The sequence below is a fragment of the Cydia splendana genome, chromosome 13 (assembly GCF_910591565.1).
Source record: "Cydia splendana chromosome 13, ilCydSple1.2, whole genome shotgun sequence".
Taxonomy (NCBI): Eukaryota; Metazoa; Arthropoda; class Insecta; order Lepidoptera; family Tortricidae; genus Cydia; species Cydia splendana.
In genome coordinates, this window is record NC_085972.1 from 20,839,275 (window position 1) to 20,853,464 (window position 14,190).

The 14,190-nt window shown below is 41.4% G+C and overlaps 1 long non-coding RNA gene across 1 annotated transcript; it reads right to left on the minus strand.

Moving 5' to 3' along the window:
* Positions 1–8,291: 8,291 nt before the first annotated feature.
* LOC134796316 (uncharacterized) lies at positions 8,292–11,056 on the minus strand. The gene is made up of 2 exons (XR_010144917.1): positions 10,340–11,056; positions 8,292–8,630 (listed from the first exon to the last, which is right to left on the minus strand). It is a non-coding gene; the product is annotated as an uncharacterized LOC134796316 (long non-coding RNA).
* Positions 11,057–14,190: the final 3,134 nt, after the last annotated feature.

Below are 14,190 nucleotides of genomic sequence, written 5' to 3' on the forward strand. Positions count from 1 at the left end.
TTAGGACGGCAGTCTTATAAAGATTTTATTAAGTTTGGATTTGAGCTCCAACGAATGGAGTCTAATACATGTAGCGTTGCAAATGGCGTCGTAGTCCAGTCACTGGGGTACATTTTTGTTCCGGTAACATTCAAAAATGTTACAAAGGTTATTCAGTTTTATGTTGTGCCCAGTATTGTCTCGGACGTTATTTTAGGCGTGGATTTCTGGCGCGCATTTAATTTAGCGCCAGAATTATTTGACAGCATCGACTACATAGAAAGACCAAACAATTATTTAAGTTTGTCCAGTATTTCAGTAAATCCGGTGAATACCATTCAGGCATACGACAATTTAACTTCAGCACAACAAGAACTAGCCGACTCAGTGGTAGGGAAGTTCAAGGATATCTCGTTCGAGGAAAAAGGATTAGGTAGGACGTCGTTAGTCGAACACGTAATTGACACTGGCGATGCCCAGCCTATTAGAACGCGACAGTATCCGCTCTCTCCTGAGAAGCGTGCAGCTTTAAGTTCCGAATTAGACCGGATGTTGAAGTTAGATGTTGTTACTCCGTGCGAAAGTCCCTGGAACAACCCGGCACTTTTAGTGAAGAAGCCAAATGGGGACTGGCGGTTTTGCTTAGACTGTAGGAAACTAAATGCAGTATCAAAGGGCGACTCGTATTCCATGCCATACATTCCGCAAATTTTAGATAGCTTAAAGGAAGCACGGTACCTGTCGACCATTGATTTGAGCTCGTCGTTTTGGCAAATACCGCTAAATGAAAGTTCGCAGGAGAAAACTAGTTTCTGTGTCCCTGGTCGTGGGTTATTTAAATTTAAAGTCATGCCTTTTGGGTTGTGTGGCGCGAGTGCGCGACAACAACGGCTCATGGATAAACTCATTGACCACAACATAACCAGTGACATAGAGAATGGTATGGTGTTCTGTTACGTGGACGATATTGTCATATGTTCGTCAGATTTTCAGACACATCTGCTTCTTTTGAACCGTGTGTTGGAAAAGTTGAAAATGGCTAATTTAACGATAAATTTCGGCAAGTCAAAGTTCTTTAGACAGTCCATTAAGTACTTGGGTCATGTCGTTGATGAATTAGGTTTAAGAACTGACCCAGAGAAGGTTTCAGCCGTTTTGAACTTTCCCATACCCACGACTTCTCGTGAAGTAAAGACGTTTTTGGGCATGTGCTCTTGGCACCGTCGGTTTATAAGGAACTTCGCAAGTATAGCAGCGCCTTTAAATAAATTAACTTCAAAGGGGAAGAACGCCCCGGCTTTTCAATGGTCTGTTGAGGCCGATAACGCTTTCAACACCTTGAAGAATGCATTAGTGACAGCTCCGATTCTGGCGGTTCCAGACTTTAGCAAAGTTTTCTCGGTACACGCTGATGCATCTTCATATGGCGTAGGTGGCATGCTCTCACAGACTATTGATGGCCAGGAGCATCCTATTGCGTACGTTAGTCGTTCTCTGAACAAGTGTGAACGGAATTACAGCGCGACGGAAAGAGAGGCTCTTGCGGTTTTGTTTTCGGTTGAGAAGTTCCAAGCATATTTAGGCTCGCGTCGGTTTAAGGTGATTACGGATCACGCGTCACTAAAGTGGTTCATGAACCTGGAAAATCCATCGGGCAGGTTGGCACGTTGGGGTTGCAGACTGTCTCAATTTGATTTTGATATTGAGCACAGGAAGGGCTCCGACAATGTCGTACCTGATGCGCTGTCCAGGCTCATGAAGGTTGACGCCGTGGACCAAGTGAATCCTAACGACGTGACTGACGAATGGTATGACAGGACGTTTAAAGGTTGTGAAACTTTGCCGGCCAATTTCCCAAACTATAGTATTAGGGGAGGGAAATTGTACCGGTTGAGTAAAAACAAGTATAATCTTTTGCGAGAGTTTGACTGGAAGGAGGTAGTGCGTAAGGGTGATAGGAACGCTGTTTTACACGCGAATCATTGCGAACCAACCGCGGCACATTTTGGAGTATTTAAAACTCATAGGCGGTTGTCGTTGACATACTATTGGCCAGGGATGTACAAAGACGTTGTCGATTTCGTGAAGGCTTGCGATACCTGTGCAGCCTATAAGCATTCACAGAAAGCGACTCCAGGTCTGATGGGACAGCCAAAAGTATGTGATCGACCGATGTTAGCGTTAAGTATTGATTTGGTAGGTCCCCTTCCGCGCTCTCGTGCAGGATTTACGTTTTTGTTTGTGGTTACGTGTTGCTTTTCAAAGTATACGCTTCTTTTTCCGCTTCGCCGCGCAACCAGCGCGTTGGTGGCGAAGACTTTTGAGCACCATGTCATTTTGAAGCACGGTGTACCCGAAACCGTAATTACTGATAACGGAGTTCAGTTTACGGGATCGGAATTTAGACAGTTAATGAAGCGTTATAACGTACCTAAAGTTTTTTACGGACCTCGATATACTCCACAGGTAAACCTGGTTGAGCGATACAATAAAACGGTCATGACAGCTGTAGCTTCGTACGTAAAGGAGAACCATAGAACTTGGGATGAAAAATTGCACCAAATTCAGTTTGCAATAAACAGTGCGGTAAATGAAACCACAAATGAGTCTCCTTTCTTTTTAGTTCATGCTAGAGAGCCAGTTATCAATGGGTCGTTTTATAAGGACACAGATAGGGATTACGAGCCGGGTGTACCTAGGGAGGAATATGCGGGTAATTTCGGGATTTTAAAGGATATTTTTCATCAGGTTAGGTTACGTTTATTGAGAGCACACGAAACAAATGCTAGGAATTATAATTTGAGAAGACGTCCAGAACAATTTGCAGTAGGCGATTTAGTATGGAAACGTAATTATGTGCAGAGTGACGCACAAAATTTCAGGATGGCGAAACTCGCCCCGAAATATGTTAAGTGTAGAGTAAAGGCAGTGTTGTCGCCTTTAGTCTACGAGTTAGAGACGGAAGATGGTCACTGTATAGGATCATGGCACATTAAAGACCTGAAAGGGAAGGTAGCAGCTTCTGGTTTGGTGAACGGTGGACGTGCGGCTCGCGTACAGGGTACTGCTCGCCGCGCCACCATCGTTGACTGAACAGGGTGAACGGTGGACGTGCGGCCCGCGTACAGGGTACTGCTCGCCGCGCCGCCACCGTTGACTGAACAATAGAGCTCATACAGGTTTTTATGGTTGTAGTTTAGCAACAGTGTTAAATATTGCAAAGTCATATTTAATCACCAATTGTCAGAGACGTGGCGAACAGGTATAACTGTTTCACCACACAGTATGAACGTGGAAGGATGCTACGAACTGAAAGCGATGAATGTATGGAGCGGCGCAACCATAGCTCAATTAACGTCAAGAGCGTTGTCTTTAATGTGGGATTATTTTTTTGCTGTCGTGCGAGGTCACGCAGAAATTTGGGTGTTATGGTGCTGATGGTTTTAGCCAATACGTGGCGGATGCCGTGCATGTGTGGATTGGCGTTGTTTTTTTGGTGTGCGAAGGAGAGGCTTTATTTTGTGAGGTATCGCAGGGCGCGCACTGCATACCGCGGACGTTGTTTTTCGGTTTGGTTATGTAGTCCGTTTATTTTTTCTCTCAGCACACGTTCTCAGGCACATAACACATAATTATAATTTAGCTAACTAGCGGTTAGTAATTTTGGATACTTTGAATTTAGTTTGGAATGCAAATTTCGTTATTTAGCTACTCTAGTTTATATTAGTAAACTTAGTAGTAGGAATTGTTTGATTTTAATTTTGCCCGGTCTAGCGGAGAAATATTTTGAGTATGCTGAACATCGGTCCTGGCAGTTGGTTTGGTTTTGCCAGCGCAACTGGATAAAGTTGTGCTGGTAGAACCAAGGGATGGTTTACTGGATAGTTGGATATTGCGATGTGGATTTTTCCGGCTGTGCGGATACCACATTTTTTTTGTATTTAGGTTGTGTGGGTTCGAGAAAAAAAAAATTCAAAATTTATTGGTTTATTGGTTTTGGTATGTGGAGTTGTGTGGTTTACTTTGGCTTTTCTGTTGGATAGCAATCTCGATCCTGCGGCAATCACTTCGGTGGTGGTTTTGTTTTGGGTTCTCCCATACTAAGTATGGTTGAGGTTGTTCTGTTTGTTTTTTTTTCGTTTCTTGTGACACATGATTTAGATTTAGATAGTCGCTGAGGACAGCGAGCGTTTTACCCTTGGTAAAACGCAACAGCGGGGAGAGGGGTATTGTGACACGGCACTTTGTATGGTTAGCTCAGTTTAACGTTTTTAGGATTGTCTCGAATATAGTGTAGTTTTGTTCTATGGCAAGGAAGTCTTTGATATAGCAACAATATACATGACGGGCATTCAGCCAATAGGAAACAAATTGAAGCTGATGGTGTTGCTACTTCAAATTAAATCCTAAATTTATGGAATAATATTAATAAATATTTAAATCAAAAACTTAATTTATAAATACAAAATAGGTTGAAATATATTCAAATAATTGAATATGATTTATTTCTTTGGGTTATACTTGCATATAAAATTATTCCATGAATTTCATTAGTTACTGTTATTTTGATTGTGTCATCCCAGGGACAGAATGGTTTGAGATGATTTCCTGGCTGGTTTTCGCCCTGGATGGGCATCTTTTATACATAGAACAGTGAAGCGAAGTACATCATGCTCTGGTAGCATCGATCAGAGGCTTGGTTATGCAGTAGCCGCTGCATCCATGAGCTAGGGAGCTCATGCTGTTGTTATTTTGCCACAAACAGTAAGTAGAATATGATAATATATAGATGTCCTCGGGTGCAACTCCTTGTTGAACCTTTGTTTGACCATTTCGCTTTGTTTCCAGTCTGCTGGTAAAACAATGTTGGTGGGAGGGAATATCAGAGCTGTGAGATGAGTCCACTCTAGGAATTTCCAGCTGGTGAGAAACTTAGATCATATAATGTCTCTTAGGTTAGCAGAGCACATGCTTCTAGTTATTAATCTTGAATTGTTTCTTTCAGCTGATTGGGGTTTTTCGTTTTTATGTTACTACGTATGTGAAATCAGTTCGCATATCAGAGTATGGAAGTCTGTCCATATTCCTAAAACTTCAAGTGTGTCTGGTGAGCAGTTCGCCATAAGAATTTCGCTCTTCTGCTGGATGGAGATGACGTCACTTTCAAACTGAGACCTTAGTCCTTCGGTGTTGCTCTGCGGTGTCGGGTCAGATTCCCGCTGCTGCAAATCGGCTCCGGCACAGCGGAGGATGACACGTCGGGCTTGAACTGGTGGAACAGTGTTATGAGGTTGGTGTACGCTTTCTTTCCGTCCTAGAAGCATTTCCAAATTTAAAGTTAAAGAATTTAGTAGAATCATATGTGATGGCAAATGATAATTTAGGGACTAACAAATTTAGATAGGTCTGCTTGTAAATCATTTTAGAACCATTTCTGGCACGACCCAGCTCTGTCGTCTGACATTATTAAAATAAGGTGCTTATGCTAGCTTAATGATTTACATGTAGAGTAACTGCCCGTGTTCGAATTAGTAATAAATGATGTGTCACAAAAACTAACTTTCATTCATGTCCCTTATTGCCCTGAATAGTTGATGGAAATAGGTTTAGCACCTGCTTGAGCTTTTGGTAAGATTTAGTTTTTATTTAATTTAGTAACTTTAATTGTCCGTGAGTTTCCTCAGGGAAAGCCCACAGCCGGGCTAGGAATATTTACGTGACAGAGTCGGACTCGCGCACGAAGGGTTCCGTACCATAATGCAAAAAAAAACAAAAAAAAAGCAAAAAAAAAGACGGTCACCCATCCAAATACTGACCACTCCCGACGTTGCTTAACTTTGGTCAAAAATCACGTTTGTTGTATGGGAGCCCCATTTAAATCTTTATTTTATTCTGTTTTTAGTATTTGTTGTTATAGCGGCAACAGAAATACATCATCTGTGAAAAATTCAACTGTCTAGCTATCACGGTTCGTTAGATACAGCCTGGTGACAGACGGACGGACGGACGGACGGACAGCGAAGTCTTAGTAATAGGGTCCCGTTTTACCCTTTGGGTACGGAACCCTAAAAAGGTGACCGAAAAATTGAAAAATTGTCAGTTTTGTGACTAATGATAATTCACATATATTTTGTATGAATTATCACAAAACTGACTCCCAAATTTTCTTTTAATAAATAGTACTCGTGATTTTGAGTCGGAATAATCCAAAAGTTTTGAGGTCTTGGAAAAAGTAAATCGTAGGTATACTACCTATTTACTGAAAACCTCTTACACTGGTTTTACAGTTCGCCTGTGCTTGTAAAGCTATATCAATAACGTATGTACCTACGTCAGCAGCTGGGCCTTTGAAGATAATTATTTTATAATTCCCTACAAAACTCGCAGCTACAAAAGCTTACAACTACTGTATTTTTATCAGGCTTTTAGATGAAGGCTTAAGGACTGATCCAGATTAAAGTCGGGAGTCAAAGCCGCGGGCTTTGCGAGTTTAAAGGTGTCGGGGTAGGGAAATGTCCCTCGACCACTGTTTTGTCATAGGATGTAATATATACTCGCACAATCAGCATCACATGTGGCTAAGCCGGTTCTGTAAGTATTTTTTAGGCCATAGCATACCTCATATAACCTATTATGCTATGGCCTAAAAGTTATTCCTCTGGTTACGAAAACGTATGATATTTTCTTCACACAGCGGAAAATTCCTTACATTATTTCTGGATAAGTTGCCATTTTGTATTATTTATGCCCAGAATGTAGAGCTCTTTAAACCGGTCAAATTGTGTCTAAATGTACAGTCAGCAATACTATTATCTGAGCAACTTTGCATACAAACTTATATGCAGGGGAGCAGGGGCCAAATTCGACACGTACTTATCTGACATTTGAAATCCACTTCATATCCTCAGTTGATTGTATCGCATGTTCGTCGAATCGCATTCTATCGCAAACATGCGATCGAAAAAATAAGTAAGAAAAAATCAACTTTGTTTTATTACTACTATACGGTTTATTATAACTTTGAACTCGGGGTATGTCGGTTACGTCGGTTTGGTTTCGTTGTCACCTAACTGTGGATTGCTAATGTCAAATTTTGACAGGTGTGGATACTATCGCTAGACTTTTTTGTCCATGGGCTTGGGCACCATCTTGGAGTTTTTGACGTGCGAAAGGGTATTTTATAGCATAGAGTAAAGCTTTTTTTTTAGTATATACGTTTACAGGAATTAATTACATCTTGTGAGCGATAGATGAACTAACGCGCTATTCACGGTGCGGCGGCGAGTAGTGGAACTATACGTGACAATTTCCATCAATCAAAAGGGGACTACACTGTTGATGGTCGATAAAGGCTATTATTAATTGAATTTTAACAGCACGAACGCCTTATTGACAAGCGTTCTTTTTGTTAAACCCACACCTATACGTCAAATAATGCTCGCTCCACACATTCACCTATGAACGCTCAAAAATGCTTATTCACGTTCATAAACCAAGTTGTACTTTAACCATATTTAGAAAAGTCCGTTTTTTATTACTGGGTGGAATTAGGGATGAAAATCCCGGAAAAAATCAAATGCTTATCGATCATTTCACAAAATTTAGTTTTTCTGGTTTTTTTCCAGTTTAGGATGACTCATGTTAGACCGGGCTGTGGCCGGGCCGGAGCTTCCGGAGCTTCGTTTTCTATGCAAAGCGTTATGTCATCACCATGCAGGGCTCGGGAATGGCACGGTGCGGGCCCGGCCCGGTCTTGCTATGTGCAAAGCCCTGACCCCCCGGAGTTTCTTCACAATTTTCACTATGATATTGATGCATCTAGGTGATTTGTTTACAGTACCTATGTTTACAGATGGCCTACCGCAAAACGCGTTAATCGAAATTTCGTTGTCTGCCTCTCTGTCGATCGAATGGCCAAGAGTGATAGGCCCTGGGTTGTGCTATTATTATTAACACTTTAACTGTCCCTCGCCTTCACTACTGACATGGACCGATACGTCCGTGCATTACAGGTAATGCACAAATACAAATAGTTTGACGGTGCATGTCATGTAATGCACGGACGGTAACGCCCTCTACGCAGGGTTTTGCGTAATATTGCCTATTTCCTGCCTCAAACTACAGTGCGACAGAAACCAGTAGAAAATAAATGAGGGCGCCACTTTCTACGTTACTATCCCTTTTTTGACGTAAAATGCTTAAACATGGCAACAATTTAGTATTGAATATTAATAGTTCCAGTTTATTTAATTTCTACTATTTTATGTCGCACTATACCCAAAGGCACTAACTACTGAAATAATACAATAGTACTCTTTGTATATATATTTTTTATAATAAACTGAACGGGCATTGGCTCTAGTCACACCTGATGGAAAGTGAAAACAGAGCCTAAGATGATGGAGCTTACCGGCTCAGTAAGTAATAGCCTATTCACTCTTGCTTTAAAGAGACCGAGGTCAAATTTCCCAGGAAACACAGATGACGGAAGCGCATTCCATTCCTTAATCGTCCTTACCAAAAAAGATGAGGCAAATCGTTTTGTGCGGACAAATGGAATATTAACAACGAACGGGTGCATTCGCTCCTCGCGCCTGGACGTCCGGAAAGGGAAAGCTGGGATCAGGTCGTGCAATTCTTTTGCGCACTCCCTAGAAACACCGATAGACATGTAACTCGTCGGCGATGATATGAACAAGACTTTGTAACTTTGATTTGACAGCCATCGCCAAAAAGTATATGAGCCCGGCGCTCTATCGAGTCCAGAGCTGCCAGCTGATACTTGGCGGAACCGTCCCATAGGTTGCAGCAGTATTCCATGCACGAAGGGACCTATGCTTGGTGCCGCCTCACCTTAAATATTAGGACATCAAGTTTCTTGGCAGCAGTCCTGAACTCAATAGTCGACCCGAAATTTAGGTTGGATTATTATTGTTCTAATACAAAGGCCGCAATGAGATCATAGAAATGATCATATATATGGAACCCTATTTGATAGCAATCCTACAATTATGATCATACACGCCAAATTTGTTAAAATTGTGTGTGGTACTATACAGCACGTCCACGGATGATTTTATTATTTCTTTTGCGGTACATATTCATGAAACGAAATGTACTTTTATGTACTTATGTTTTTAAAAAATGTACTCGCACGGTTTTGGCATAGCGACATACAGGTCGTGGTCGTGCTGGGTAGATACTGCCTGGCACGACCACACTATATTTATGGTTAATTTAATGTCAAATGAATACAAAACAAATGTACTCAAATTGTACTATGTACAAGCACATCAAAATGTGACAGTCATACTGCAAAAATCGCTGTCATGATTAAATAAGAGCACCGTGAACAAAGTTTTGTACGGTGCTCTAAAAAGGTGAACCTAAGGGCTGATTTAGACGGCGCGCGAACTCGCATGCGACTTTCATTACATTTTTTTTGATCGGCTGGTTGAAATAACTAAAATCTCATGAGAGTTCGCGCGCGCATAATGTCTAAATGTGGGATCATCAATGTAAAGGGACCTTATTGTCGATGGCGTTTACGCCGCACTGCGACGAGCAGCGTTGTATTTGTATCGGAGCATCGTTTATAATGGCGGAAACGATGCCACCAGCCGATCAAAAAAAATGTAATGAAAGTCGCATGCGAGTTCGCGCGCCGTCTAAATCAGCCCTTAGGTTCACCTTTTTTAATCATGACAGCGATTTTTGCAGTATGACTGTCACATTTTGATGTGCTTGTACATAGTACAATTTGAGTACATTTGTTTTGTATTCATTTGACATTAAATTAACCATAAATATAGTGTGGTCGTGCCAGGCAGTATCTACCCAGCACGACCACGACCTGTATGTCGCTATGCCAAAACCGTGCGAGTACATTTTTTTAAAACATAAGTACATAAAAGTACATTTCTTTTCATGAATATGTACCGCAAAAGAAATAATAAAATCATCCGTGGACGTGCTGTATAGTACCACACAAAATTGTTGTTATTACACCATCATCTGTAAATATGTAGTTAGTTAATAAATTTGTGTGTATGCCTACTAACATTCGTTGAAAGATTAAAATTAAAATGACGAAATTGATCCTTTGTTGGTCTTAAATCAATTTAATTTAATTTTTAATCATAGGGTAATTAAATAACAACAATTTTAACAAATATGGCGTGTATGATCATGATTGTAAAATTGCTTTCAAATAGGATCCCATATTATATTAATATGATCATTTATATGATAGTTTAATTAATTGCCTTGTATTTTTTAGAAATCATAATTGGCAATGAGGGTGCCATTGGACGGTCGACGCAGTCTTAACTAATAACATCTTATTGACATACATTCTTACATATCAAACGAGAAAGAATAAACATTTTTTTTAATAGGTAGGTAGGTAGGTAGGTAGATATCTTTCTTTGACGTGGCTGCTATAGTCTTCAGGATTTGATTTGCCGTGTGATCATCGCTTTCCGGTTGCAACTTGATGCCATCGAGGAATGTCCATAGTATATATATGAAAAAAAAAAATATAATACCATTCATTGTATGACAATACCTTCTACTACTAGAGGGCATTCCGGGAGTGGGCAGTCAACGTTAAAAAATGTTCAAACGCTGGAAAGTGCAGGGGTCAAAATGTCCATACGGAACCGGCTGTCTATGCAACTAGACGTAACTAGACGGAGCCCCGCTTCGCGGGGCTCCTATTTCTCGGCGGTTTGCCCTTCGGGCATCTGAAGCTACCTAACGAACCTAACCTACCTACTTTTTGCCACATAGACAGCCGGTTCCGTATGGACATTTTGACCCCTGCACTTTCCAGCATTTGAACATTTTTCACGTTGACTGCCCACTCCCGGAACGCTAGAGGGCACCTTTAACCTTCTTTTGGCAGTGATAATAATATATCCTTACAAAAATAGGTTAGGTGTCTAATTGTGTATCAATGATATTTTCAGTGGCTCATCTCTGTAGCTTACTGTTATATATATACTAGCTTTTGCCCGCGACTTCGTCAGCGTGGAATTATTAATTTAGGTAGGTAGCTATTATTGTATTCAATCAGTTAAAGGGTGATTTCTTGAATGAAAATAACTCTTTGTCGTTCCCCGGGAGTCAAACTATCTCTATTCTATGGTGTACTTTCGTTTGGGCCAAATACCTTTTGCCAAATTTCACTTCCCAACAAACTTATCGCAATAGTTTCATTTCCCAAAGGAACCTTTAGCAAAGTTACACTTCGCATATAATTTATTTGGTCAAATTATCACTTGGCATGATTTTACTTTGTCAAATGTTGTTAGGACAAAAAATTATTTAGCAAACGATTTTTATTGACTAATATTATATTCCAAAAAAGCCGTTAAGTGGGTTAGGTTAGGTTTACAGAAACGAAATGCTACTAGAAAAGTGGGTTTGTTTAGGTTCGAACTGCGATCCTCACAGAACCGAACTGCTATCAGAGAAGTGGGTTAGGTTAGGCTAGAACTAAGACCCTTACAGAAACGAAATGCTACTAGAAAAGTGGGTGGTTTTACCTCCTTTTCTACATAGTGCACCATCTACAATAATCTTTCACCGGCCCCCATAGAAATCGGTATTTTTTTTCTTAAAAATTATAATGTTTATGGTTCAACTAATCACATCCGTATGGGGAAGCGGGGCAGCTTGGTACACCTTTTTTTGAAATCGATTTTAGGCCTCAAAATGAACTCTAAACACTTTGATACATTACATGGGACACTTTGATACATCGTTTTGGGGTACTTTGGCACGTGAATCAAAGTGCCCCGTAAGTGTTTCAAACTGCCCCGCAGAGCACACTTTACAGATCAACTCAGTTAGCTGACCAGTAGTAAACTTTTTAAACATTACAAAACGTCTATTAAGTGCGGTGCTATTAGAACATACTACAGTTATGTCAAAAATGCATTTAATTCGGTCGACCGCGGTGCTCTGTTAGCAGAAGTAAAAAAAGAGCTACCAGAACTTTACAAATACATTTGGCAATGCTACGGAGCACCTTCAAAATTACTTTTTGGAAATGATATTATCTTGTCAAGTATGGGCTGCCAACAGGGAGATCCGCTTGGGCCTGCCATTTTTAGTTTGGTCATTCACCCCATCATCTCTAGTCTAAATTCAAAATTCAATTGTTGGTACTTAGATGACGGCTCCCTTGGCGGAGACGCACTAACCGTACTACAAGATATACAATCTATCATAGATAAATTTTCGAAAATCGGGCTTGCATTAAATTTCACTAAATGCGAAATTTTTATTCCAGATCACGTTCCATTGAATACAAAAATAGATATACTAACAAATTTTAACGCAGTTTTACCTAATATTTCCGTTCATTCAAAAACATCCCTCACCCTTTTAGGCTCACCAATTTTTGACGAATCAATCGCACCCGTCATTAACTGTAAATTAAATTTATTCAATAATACATCAGACCTCCTATTTAAAATAAATCCCCATATGGCTCTTTTCATCATTCGTTTTTGCTTATTTACACCCAAATTTATGTATTTACTCCGCAGTTGCCCAATTTGGAAATTTCCGTCCATCCTGTCTTCCATAGACTCCTCCCTTCAGGCAAGCCTTTCCAAAACACTGAACATTCATCTCGACAATAGTTCATGGACCCAAGCGGTTCTACCCATAAGGCTGGGTGGACTGGGCGTTCGCACTTCGGCCAGTTTGGCTCTACCCGCGTTCCTGTCCTCAGTATACGGCTCGCTATCTCTCGTCGGTATTATTTTAAACCTTCCTCAGATACCTGACGATGAGATAGCGAATCTAAGTGAGGCCAGGGAGGCCTGGTGTGAGTCGTGTCCGGGTGAGGACATCCCAGTCGCCCGTCACATTCAGCGGGCTTGGGACTCCCCTCCCTTAAAAGCAGCTCATACCACACTTCTTCAGGATAGTCCGGACGACTTCGAACGTGCCCGAATTCTAGCCGTATCAGCCCCCGAGTCGGGCCATTGGCTACGAGCACTCCCTTCCCGTCAAATAGGCACCGTTTTGGACCCAAGTAACTTGAGAATAGCTATATGCTTAAGGCTTGGGTCCAAAATATGTGTCCCTCACACTTGCGCCTGTGGCAAAAACGTCGATCAGCTGGGCCGACATGCATGGCCTTTCATGCCCCAAAAGCGCCGGCCGCCTATTTCGCCACGGTACCATCAATGATTTGGTCCGTCGGTCGCTTGCCACCGCGTCTGTGCCTGCGATTCTCGAACCCGCGGGCATGGCGAGGGACGATGGCAGGCGCCCCGACGGGGCCACATTGGTGCCGTGGAAACTAGGTAGGGCCCTGGTGTGGGACGCAACGTGCGTAGATACCTTCGCACAGTCCCATATCCAGGCGACCCGCACCCAGGCCGGCGGCGCGGCTGACCAGGCCCAGGTTCTCAAGCGCCGCAAATATTCGTCCTTACTTAAGGACTACGAGTTTGCGGCGCTCGCGGTAGAGACACTGGGCCCTTGGTCAGCCGACATGCAGGCCTTTGTGAGGGCCCTGTCGGGGCGGCTGATTGACGCCACAGGGGACCCCAGAGCTGGCGCGTATTTCTCGCAACGAATCGCCCTGGCGGTTCAGCGAGGAAACGCCGCCAGCGTAATGGGTACCATGCCACAGGCGGACCTGCTAGAGGGGGTATTCTTTTTATAATTAGGTTTTTATTTTATAGGTAAGTTTCTTTTATTTTAGTTTTAATTTTAATTTCTTTGTAGTTTTAGTTTGTTTTAATAAGTTATTTTATATTCAATATGTTACATTCGTAAGTTAAAGTTAATTATGTTTGTCATGTTGGTATATAGTTATTTCGGCGTTTTTTTACACGAAGTAAAATAAAAAGTGCTGACAACCAGTTATTAAGCAGGTGCACTAACACTACAAAAAAAAACTTTTAATGAAATCAGTGTCAGTTTTTCACAAAAAGCTACTTTGGTTGTTGGTTGTAACAAAAAAACTGGCAGGGGCACTTAGATACACTAGAGGGGCACTTTGACATGTTCAAAACTGCCCCAATCTTTATTGTACCAAAGTACCCCAATGGTCAAATAAATGAAAAATAATTTATTAAAAATATACTATTAAGTATTAACAAAAAGAATAGATAGTATAGAGGGGTCCTCTCATTGTAAATTTTGTAGTCACAGTAAATTTACTGCCATCTATCGACACACGAC